Genomic DNA, 11508 nt, shown 5'->3' with positions numbered 1-11508 from the left:
AGACTCTGTCTTTTTTTTGTTTTGTTTTGTTTCTTTTTTTGAGGGGGAGTCTTGCTCTGTTGCCCAGGCTGGAATGTAATGGCACAATCTCAGCTCACTGCAACCTCTGCCTCCCGGGTTCAAGCGATTCTCCTGCTTCAGCCTCCTGAATAGCTGGGATTACAGGTGTCTGACGCCATGCCTGGCTAATTTTTGTATTTTTAGTAGAGATGGGGTTTCGCCATGTTAACCCGGCTGGTCTCCAACTTCTGACCTCAAGGATCTGGCCAACTCGGACTCCCAAAATGCTGGGATTACAGGTGTGAGCCACCGCACCCGGCCTGGAGGTCCATGTTTGGGCTGAGTCCTAGAGCCTGTGCTTTTGAGGCAGAGCCAACACAGAGGAAGCAGGTGAGGGGCTTTTGGTGGGGTTGGAGGTGGCTGCCGCAGGACAGGGCACAGCACAGCCACAGTGGCCTCACTCTGGTTGGCTATACTGGCTTTCACCTCAAATGCAGTAAAAAGTAGATTCACCTGCAGTGAGATCCAGTGAGGAAACAGCAGGTGCCCAGACTAGTAGAAAAATAAAGTGACTGGAATCACAGCTTTGCAGCCTCTGCAGCCAAAGACTCCAGAGATTGGGTTAAAGAGCAGTCCTGTGCTGCCCCCAGGACTGTGGTGGGAGCAGCGGCTAAGTGGCAGCTTCTGGGACTGGAGGAGGCTGGGCAGATTCCTCAATCCCTTTGTGGAGGTGAAGGCAACTCCATCTTGGATGCTGATCTGCCATGTTGACTTATCATTAACCCTAGTTTTGGGAAGGTCTCTAAGATTTTATTTTATTTTTTTTGAGATAGAGTCTCACTGGAGTACAGTGGCCCGTTAGCAGGTCACTGCAACCTCTGCCTCCCGGGTTCAAGCGATTCTCCTGCCTCAACCTCCTGAGTAGCTGGGATTACAGGTGTCCATCACTACACTCGGCTAATTTTTGTATTTTTAGTAGAGAAGGGTTTCGCCATGTTGGCCAGGCTGGTCTTGAACTCCTGGACCTCAGGTGATCCTCCTGCCTCGGCCTCCCAAAGTGCTGGGAATACAGGAGTTAGCTACCGTGCCTGCCCTAGACTGCCTTTGTATGACTAACAGATTGGCCACAAGATTAGAAATTATGGTTTAGGAGTCATGCAGCTGGAGGCTACAAGATTCTGACCCTCCCTAACCCACTCCTAAATCAGTGCTTGAGATTTTTTTTTTTTTTTGAGACAGAGTTTTGCTCTTGTCGCCCAGGCTGGAGTGCAATGGTGTGATCTCGGCTCACTGCAACCTCTGCCTCCCGGGTTCAAGCCATTCTCCTGCCTCAGACTCCTGAGTAGCTGGGATTATAGGCGCCCTCCACCACGCCCAGCTAATTTTTTGTATTTTTAGTAGAGAGAGGGTTTCTCCTCAGGTGATCCACCTGCCTCAGCCAAACTACTGGGATTACAGGTGTGAGTCACCCCGGCCAGCCTAGTGCTTGAGATATTTTGCAGACCCTGCACCTGATGATCAGCTGGCTCCACCCAGATGGATAAACTGGCTTAACCACCTTGTGGCCCCACCACCCAGGAACTGACTCAGCGCAAGAGGACAGCTTCAACTCGCTGGGATATCATCTCCAACCCAACCAATCAATACTCTTGACTCAATGGCCTTCCCCCATACACCAAATTATACTTAAAAACCCTGATCCCTGAATGCTCGGGGAAGCTGATTTGAGTCAAAATAAAACTCCGGTCTCCAGCACAGCTGGCTCTGCATGAATTACTCTTTCTCTATTGCACTTCCCCTGTCTTGATAAATCGGCTCTGTCTAGGCAGCGGGCAAGGTGAAACCATTGGGCGGTTCCACTCTTCCTTGGGCCCCTCAGCTTCCTTGGACTTTGGGGATAGGTTTGCATAGACCTGCCTGCCTCGGAACATCCTTCCTCCTATTGTAACTCCCCAAGGGGTTCACCTTGCCTGCTGCCTAGACAGAGCCAATTTATCAAGACAGGGGAAGTGCAATAGTGAAAGTAATTCACCCAGAGCCAGCTGTGCCGGAGACTGGAGTTTTATTATTACTCAAATCAGTCTCCCAAGTCGGGGATCAGAGTGTTTTTTTTTCTTCTTCTTCTTGTTTTGAGACGGAGTCTTGCTTTGTTGGCAGGGCTGGAGTGCGGTGGCGCGATCTCTGCTCACTGAAACTTCCGCCTCCCAGGTTCAAGTGATTCTCCTACCTCAGTCTCCCTAGTAGCTGGGGCTACAGACGCCCACCACCACGCCCAGCTAATTTTTGTATTTTTAGTAGAGAAAGGATTTCATCACGTTGGCCAGGCTGGTCTTGAACTCCTGACCTCAAATGATCCACCCACCTCAGCTTCCCAAAGTGCTGGGATTATAGGCATGAGCTTTTACAGAGTTTTAAAGGATAATTTGGTGGGTAGGGGGCCAGGAAATCGGGAGTGCTGGCTGGTTGACTGGGGGTTGAAATCACAGGGAGTGGAAGCTGTTTTCTTCTGCTGAGTCAGACCCTGGGTGGGGGCCACAGATCTGGTTGACAAGTCCAGGTGGGGCCATCCGGTTGTTAGAAATGCAAAAGCCTGAAAAACCATCTCAAAAGGCTGATCTTAGGTTCACAATAGTGATGTCACCTTCAAGAGTGATTGGGGAAGTTGCAAATCTTATTTCCTCCAGAATAATGGCTGGTAATACTTAGAATTCCAGCTCTTCTTATTCTAACTTGATGGCTGGTGGCTTTTCTTTAATTTTACAAGAAGAGTTTAGCTTTGGGGAAGGGCTCTTATATTTAGTTTAAACTACAAACTAAATTCCTCCCCAAGGCTGGTTCTGCCTACACCCGGGAATGGATAAGGACAGTTGAGATGTTAGAAGCAAGATGGACTGGTTAGGTCTGATGTTTCACTGTTACAATCTCCTTAGTCATAATTTTGCAAAGGTGGTTTCACTGTTCTCCCACCAGGGTTCTGGAAAGGGAAGGTCGGGTGTCAGAGAAGGGTCTTTCAGGCTAGAGTGAGGCCTCTGTTTTTGGGGTGGGTGGTTGGAGACCAGGACAGAGGACTGCCCCCCTTTAGACATGGTCTTGTGAGGGCTGGCCTCTGACTACCCTAAGCACAACGAGCCTCGCCCCCACTTATCCTCACCTGCGGCTCCACTTTCTTCAAGGCTGGGGTGCCCTAGGAAGGACACGGATGGGGACACAAAAACAACTCTCATTTCCTACATGTCCTTGAGTTTCAGGCATGGGTACTGCTTCTCCGAAGTCCCCTAAATACAGGGACACAGGTGCAGTCACATGACTTAGGCCTTTCTTTTTTTTTTTGAAGTCGGAGTCTCTCTCTGTCCCCCAGGTTAGAGTGCAGTGGCGCGATCTTGGCTCACTGCAACCTCCGCCTCCTGGGTTCAAGCAGTTCTCTGCCTCAGCCTCCCGAGTAGCTGGCATTACAGGTGCCCGCCACCACGCCCAGTTAATTTTTGTATTTTTAGTAGAGACGGGGTTTCACCATCTTGGCCAGGCTGGTCTTGAACTCCTGACCTCGTGATCCACCTGCCTTAGTCTCCCAAAGTGCTGGGATTACAGGCGTGAGCCATCGTACCTGGCCAATGTAGGCCTTTAACTCTGTCATAACACCTTTTCTTTAAAACATTGATTTTTTTCCTTTGATTTTTGAGACAGGGTCTTGCCTTGTCACCCAGGCTGGAGTGCAGTGGCCTGGCCTGATCTTGGCTCACTCTGCAACCTCCACTCCCCAAACTCAAGGGATCCTCCCACCTCAGCATCCAGAGTCCCAAGTAGCTGGGACCACAGGTGCATGCCACTACAGCTGGCTATTTTTTTTTATTTTTATTTTTTGTATTTTTAGTACAGACAGTCTTGCTGTGTTGCCCAGGCTGGTCTAGAAACTCTGAGCTCAAGAATCCGCCCACCTCGGCCTCTCAAAGTGCTGGAACTACAGGCCTGAGCCACTGTGCCTGGTCTGGAGTCCGCATTTTTAACGAGATGTCAGGTCATTTGTGTGCACACTGAACTTTGAGAAGCTCTGATTGACTGATTGATTGATTGATTGATTGATTGAGACGGAGTCACACTCTATCGCCCAGGCTGGAGTGCATGGTTCAAAACCAGGCTGGCCAGGCTGCTCTTGAACTCCTGACATCAAATGATCCACCCGACCTCAAGTGATCTGCCCATCCTGGCCTCCCAAAGTGCTGGGATTACAGGCATGAGCCATTGTGCCCAGTCTAAGAAGCTCTGATTTAAAATGCAGTACTCAATAAATTGATGAAGAAGGTAGCTGAAACAATCTCTAATATATGTGACAGTTTAGAGTTTACAAAATAATTCCATATTTGATATTTCATTTTATCTTTGTTTTGTTTTGCTTTATTTTTTTGAGACAGTCTTACTCTGTCGCCCAGGCTGGAGTACAGTGGCACAATCTCGGCTCAGTGCAAGCTCCGCCTCCTGGGTTTAAGTGATTCTCCTGCCTCAGCCTCCTGAGTAGCTGAGATTACAGGCGCTCACCACCACGTCCGACTAATTTTTGTAATTGTGGTAGAGATGGGGTTTCACCATGTTGGTCAGGCTGGTCTTGAACTCCTGACCTCAGGCAATCTACCTGCCTCAGCCTCCCAAAGTGCTGGGATTACAGACGTGAGCCACTGCACCCAGCATACTTGAGTAATTTCCTTTCTTTTTTTTTTTTTTGAGATGGAGTCTCGCTCTGTTGCCAGACTGGAGTGCAGTGGCATGATCTCGGCTCATTGCAACCTCCTCCTCCCGGGTTCAAGTGATTATCCTGCCTCAGCCTCCTGAGTAGGTGGGATTACAGGCGCATGCCACCACGCCCAGCTACGTTTTGTATTTTTAGTGGAGACGGGGTTTCACCATGTTGGCCAGGATGGTCTCAATCTCTTGACCTCGTGATCCGCCCGCCTTGGCCTCCCAAAGTGCTGGGATTATAGGCGTGAGCCACCATGCCCGGCCAAGAGTACTGTCTTTTTATTAGCTCCTGTATGTCCTTAGTTACCAGCAAAGCCTTTTGTTATAGCAGAGTAGCCTGCCTTACAGATAGAAGGGTCTTCCGGTGTTCCACAGAGTATAATGTTGTCCAAGGGCTTTACCTGAACAGTTCTGAGACATGGACATTCAAGTTGCGATGTAAGTGAATGAGTCATACTTTTCTTTCCAATGCACAGGGCTTCAGTATTCTACTTGGTCACCTGGTCCAAAGATCTTTGAGGTGTGTTCTGTCTGCAACATACTTGCCCAGCATCTCCTGGGTGGCTCCACTTCTAAAATGGGTAACACTTCCTTTACTGGCCGGGCTGTTGTTGCTGTGGTTGCTATGGCCTCATCAGTTTCCATCTCAGAGGGTGACACTCTTAGCCATGTTCATTTGTCTCTCCTAAAAAATACAAAAAAAAAAAACTAGCCGGGCGAGGTGGCGGGCGCCTGTAGTCCCAGCTACTCGGGAGGCTGAGGCAGGAGCATGGTGAAAACCCGGGAGGCGGAGCTTGCAGTGAGCTGAGATCCGGCCACTGCACTCCAGCCCAGGGGACAGAGCGAGACTCCGTCTCAAAAAAAAAGGAAGGGGTTTATTCGGTTGGGGACATCGGCAAGACTTCTGTCTCAAGAGCCAAGCCCCCCGAGTGAGCAATTCCTGTCCCTTTTAAGGGCTCACAACTCTAAGGGCATGCGTGTGAGAGGGTCGTGATTGATTGAGCAAGCAAGAGGTATGTGACTGGGGGCTGCATGCACTGGTAAGTAGATTGGAACAAAACAAGATAGGGATTTTTTTTTTTTTTTTTTTTTGAGACGGAGTCTCGCTGTGTCCCCCAGGCTGGAGTACAATGGCGCTGGTGCGATCTCGGCTCACTGCGAGCTTCGCCTCCCAGGTTCACACCATTCTCCTGCCTCAGCCTCCTGAGTAGCTGGGACTACAGGCGCCCACTACTGCACCCGGCTAATTTTTTGTATTTTTAGTAGAGACGGGGTTTCACCGTGGTCTTGATCTCCTGACCTTGTGATCCGCCCACCTCGGCCTCCCAAAGTGCTGGGATTACAGGCGTGAGCCACCGCGCCAACAAGATAGGGATTTTCACAGTGCATTCCTATACAATGTCTGTAATCTATAGATAACACAACCGATTAGATCAGGGGTCGATCTTTAACTACCAGGCCCAGGGTGTGGCGCCCGGCTGGCTACCTGTGGATTTCATTTCTCCCTTTTAGTTTTTACTTCTTCTTTCTTTGGAGGCAGAAACTGGGCATAAGATGATATGAGGGGTGGTCTCCTCCCTTAGGCTCAGCTACTGTAAAACAGTGGAAAGAGCTGTGGCATAGGGTCCAGGTCTGTCCCTTCCTCTAACTTGCAGGGTAACCCTAGACTAGTCATTTTTTATCTTCTCCCCAAATCTGCTCTTCCTGCTCCATCAAGGCCTAAGTGTGTGCATCTGAGGAAGGCTAAATAATAGCCCCCAAAGATATCAGGTCCTGATCCCCAGAACCTGTAAGTGTTACTTTATTTGGAAAAAAACTGTCTCTGCATATGTAATTAAGGATTTTTTTTTTTTTTTTTTTTTTTTTTTTTTTTTTTTTGAGATGATGTCTCGTTCTGTTGCCCGGGCTAGAGTGCAGTGGTACCATCTCAGCTCACTGCAACCTCCGCTTCCTGAGTTCAAGTCATTCTCCTGCCTCAGTCTCCTGAGTAGCTGGAATTACAGGTATGCGTATGCGCCACCACACCAGGTTAATTTTAGTATTTTTAGTGGAGACAGGGTTTTGCGATGTTGGCCGGGCTGGTCTCGAACTCCTGACCTCAGGTGATCCGCCTGCCTCAGACTCCCAAAGTGTAGGGATTGCAGGCGTGAGCCACTGAGCTTGGCCCGATTAAGTATCTTTAGATGGGAAGATAATCCTGGATTATCCAAGTGGGCTCTAGAAGATGCAATTAGAAGTGTCAGTATAAGAGAGAGTGAGGGAGATCTGAGACAGACACCTAGAGAAGGCAATGTGGGAGCTGGGTGTGGTGGCTCACTCCTGTAATCCTAGCACTTTGGGAGGCTGAGGCTCATGGATCATCTGAAGTCAGGAGTTCGAGACCAGCCTGACCAACATGGCGAAACCCCCAAAAATACAAAAATTAGCCAGGCGTGCACATGGCAGGCACATGTAATCCCAGCTACTCAAGAGGCTGAGGGATGATAACTGCTTGAGAGCCCATGGGGTGGAAGTTGCAATGAGCCGAGATCATGCCATTGCATGGTAGCCTGGGCAATAGAGCAAGACTCTGTCTCAAAAAATAAAATAATATAAGTCTGGGGGTGGTGGCTCATGTCTGTAATCCCAGCACTTTGGGAGGCCCAGGCAGGCAGATCACCTAAGGTTGGGAATTCGAGACCAACCTGACCAACGTGGAGAAAACCTATCTCTACTAAAAATACAAAGTTAGCTGGGCGTGGTGGCACATGCCTGTAATCCCAGCTACTTGGGAGGCTGAGGCAGGAGAATCCCTTGAACCCAGGAGGCAGAGGTTGTGGTGAGCCAAGATCGCTCCATGGCACTCCAGCCTGGGCAATAAGAGTGAAACTCTAAAACAAAATAAAATAATAAAATAAAATAAAAATCTGGCCACATTAATTTTCAGTGAAAAAATCTATCAGTGGCACATTAATGCCTGTAAGATATGCCAAACTCCTTGCCTAGCCTGAGGTGCCCTTCACCATCTGGTCCCTTATCTTCTCCCTCATGCTCAAATATACAAACATACATGCACACATTCACCCTCCTATATTCACAGTCCCTCTCACATATACTACAGAGTTCCTGTGATTGGGCTGAACTACAGAGTTCCTGTGATTGGGCTGTTTCATGAGCTCCTGTGACATCTCTCATAGAAACAAAGTTGTTTCATCTCAACACATGTGTGGCAAGAACTGGTTTGTTCAGCATGGAATAGAAAATGGTTCTGCTGCTGCACAGTGGCTCATGCCTGTAATCCCAGCACTTTGGGAGGCCAAGGCGGGCGGTTCACTTGAGATCAGGAGTTCAAGACCAGCCTGGCCAACATGGTGAAACCCCATCTCTACTAAAAATATTGTACAAAAAAATTAGCCAGGCGTGGTGGTGTGCGCCTGTATTCCCAGCCATTCGGGAGGCTGAGGCAGGAGAATCGCTTGAACCCAGGAGGCGGAGGTTGTGGTGAGCCGAGATCACAGGACTGCTCTCCAGTCTGGGAGGACAGGGCTAGACTCTGTCTCAAAAAAAAAAAAAAAAAAGAAAGGAAAAGAAAAAAAGAAAAGAACAACGCGGCTCTGCGAGTACTGACACAAATCCCCAGCATAAAAAGTGAAAAATGCACACTTTTGTGGAAAAGTGTAAATAGTCTGCTCCCATTTCTATTAGCTAACACACCTGTGTGCACACGGAGCTTTCCGTCCAGTCTGGAAGGGGAGGGCGGGGCCTTCCCGGGAGTGAAAGGGGCGAGGCAGACCCGGACCCTCCAGGGAACGCCCTTGAGTAACCCGGGCACTTGGGACCCGTTCCCACCTAGGACCACGGGCTCAAGATTGCCGGGTAGATGCACCCGGCACGCGCCTCTCCTCCGAAGGGAACCGAAGGAGCTGGCAGTTTTTCACACTTGCAGCAGGTCGGCTGAGAGAACGCGGGATTCAGCCAAGAAGCCACGGGGAGCCCGAGGAGCAGAGCAGAGGCACCTAGGTAGCCTGCGCGGAGAAATCGGATAGGCGGAGACGGCCTGTATGCAGCCCCCGCGAGCAGGGAAAGGGTGAGTGAGAGACCCCGGGGCTCCGCAGTCCGCCTATGGACTTCCACAGCCCCCGACCCTCGCGGGCCTCCAGAATAGGGGGCAGCGGCCGAGAGATTCCCCAGCGGCGTTGCAGGAGCCCACGTGGAGCCCACGGGCTTCCCTACCCTGAGCAGCTTTAGCTGTAGCCCCCGCCACCCCGAGAGTCCAGCACCGAGGGCAGCTTCTGCCTTGCCTGCGGTAACTGCCGCCGCCAGCTGAGGACCAGGGAGGGAGAGGGGAGGCTGGGTGCTCTCAGGAGTCCCAAAAGACAAATAACCCCGCCGCTGACGCGGGACCCAGACGCGAGCCAACTGCGCGCCCGCCCTCCCCCGCCTGAGCTTTCCGCCCGCAGCCTGGGGACCAGCCCTTCCCTGTCTGTCACAGCCAGAGCCCAAACCCTGGGGGCCTGAAGACAGTTCGCTGGCATTTCCGTCCCCTGAGGACTGGAGCACACGGGCCAGGGGCCTGGGGACTGGTGGCTGCGGGCTTTGTCCGTCACCGCTGGCTGCTGAACACTCCTCCCCGGGGTCTGGGACACAGCCTGCCGATACCACCATGCAGGCCAGGGGACTCGCTTGCCCCTCCCGCCCATCACTCCTGCTGCCCCAGGGCCTGAGATCAGCCACACGCCCAGCCAGGGACTGTCACTACTAGCATTCGAGCAGGGCACCTAGAGGCCCAGGAAAAGGCCCACGAATCGCTCCCCTGAACCCACTAAGGCCAGGGCCAGCATACTCTGCTCTGGGGCTCAAGAACAGGCAAGCACAGCTTCCACTAATAACCGCGCCCTAAGTCACTCAAGTAATGTACAGAGCCTACACTTCTACCCCAAACCAAAGCCAAGGTCCCCTACTTAACCACATCATATCTACATCTTCAGGAAGAAGTCCTCCCCTACAAAGTGAATTCACAAACTTCGAAGAAGTGACTATTCCACGAGATGCCCAGATCTCAACGGAAGGACCCCGGAAGCATGAAAAAGCAAGGAAATGTGATGCCTACAGAAGAACCCAGTAATTCTCCAGCAACAGATCCCCATCCAAAAGAAATTCAGGAAAGCGCAAACAGAAAATTGAGCAGAGAATTGACCCGACTGATTGTAAAGAAGGTCATCAACATGGAAGAGTCTTTTGAACGAGAACACAAAGAAATGAGGAAAAGAGTTGGGGAGACATATGAGATGATTACCTGCCAGAAAGAGGTTTTAAAATTCAACAGAAGAGTATTTCTGGAACTGAAGAAATCATTGGATGAAATACAAAGTACAGTCAAAAGCTTCAATGATAGACTAGAACAAATAGAAGAAAAACTCTCAGGACACAAAATCTGAAGCATTTTTCTCACTTTAAAGAAAATGGGTTGTACATTGGCCATTAATGTGAACGAAACCTGCTGGGTTAATTCTTATTCTGGGGTCTTGGGTAATCGTTAGAGCAAAATAAAAGTAATTTCCTTTAGAGATGGTCGATTTTGCAAGATTAGTTATCATGCAGCAGTTGTGTAAAGATGATCTGATTCAGTTACTGAATCGGATCAGTACCGAATTCAGTAGGCACAGTAATCGTAACAGGTGAATGTAGCTGAAGTACATTGTCATGGTCAAGAAAAGCCACTCTGGGCTGGGCGTGGTGGCTCAAACCTGTAATCCCAGCACTTTGGGAGGCCCAGACGGGCAGATCACGAGGTCAGGAGATCGAGACCATCCTGGCTAACATGGTGAAACCCCGTCTCCACTAAAAAATACAAAAAACTAGCTGGGTGAGGTGGTGGGCGCCTGTAGTCCCAGCTACTCGGGAGGCTGAGGCAGGAGAATGGCGTAAACCCGGGAGGCGGAGCTTGCAGTGAGCTGAGATCCGTCCACTGCACTCCAGCCTGAGCGACAGAGCCAGACTCCGTCTCAAAAAAAAAAAAAAATAAGAAAAGCCACTCTGTCTCTAACAGATTGCCCACACAGCTACATGTCAGCGCTCCTCACTGTAAACCTGACAAACGTGGTAGCATTTTATTGTTTATTTATTTATTATTTATTTATTTAGAGACATGGTCTTTCTGTATCCCAGGCTGGAGTGCAGTAGTGCAATCTCACTGAAGTCTCCGTTGTCCGAGCTTATGCCATTATCCAGTCTCAGTCTCCCAAGTAGCTGGGACTACAGGCATGAGCCATGAGCCCTGGCTAATTTTTTTTTTTTTTTGGTCGGAGTTTTGCTCTTGTTGCCCAGGCTGGAGTGCAATGGTGCAATCACGGCTCACTGCAACCTCTGACTCCCAGGTTCGTGCCTCAGCCTCCCGATTAGCTGGGATTACAGGCACCCGCCACCACGCCTGGCTAATTTTTGTATTTTTAGTGGACATGGGTTTTCCCAGTGTTGGTCAGGCTGGTCTTGAACTTCTGGCCTCAGGTGATCTGCCCACCTGGGCCTCCCAGAGTGCTGGGATTACAGGGGCTGAGCCACCGTGCCCGGCCTCCTGGCTAATTTTTGTACTTTTTTGTAGAAACGGGGTTTCACCATGTTGCCTAGTCTGGTCTTGAACTCCTGAACTCAAAGTGATCTGCCTGCCTCAGCCTCCCAAAGTTCTGGGATTGCAGGGGTGAACCACACTGTGCCAAGCACCCCCTAGCATGTTAATTCATCTTTCTTTTATTTGGAGACGGAGTTTTTGCTTTGCAGGAGCCGAGATCTCGCCACTGC

At 50.2% G+C, this 11508-nt stretch overlaps 1 long non-coding RNA gene across 1 annotated transcript; it reads left to right on the top strand.

The window, feature by feature from the left end:
• Window positions 1–8540: 8540 nt before the first annotated feature.
• Window positions 8541–10277, top strand: LOC115898129. The gene is made up of 2 exons (XR_004057843.1): window positions 8541–8797; window positions 9699–10277. It is a non-coding gene; the product is annotated as an uncharacterized LOC115898129 (long non-coding RNA).
• The last annotated feature ends 1231 nt before the right edge of the window (window positions 10278–11508 follow it).

The sequence above is a fragment of the Rhinopithecus roxellana genome, chromosome 6, assembly GCF_007565055.1.
Source record: "Rhinopithecus roxellana isolate Shanxi Qingling chromosome 6, ASM756505v1, whole genome shotgun sequence".
NCBI classification, from domain to species: domain Eukaryota; kingdom Metazoa; phylum Chordata; class Mammalia; order Primates; family Cercopithecidae; genus Rhinopithecus; species Rhinopithecus roxellana.
This window is presented reverse-complemented; position numbering and strand designations above follow the sequence as displayed.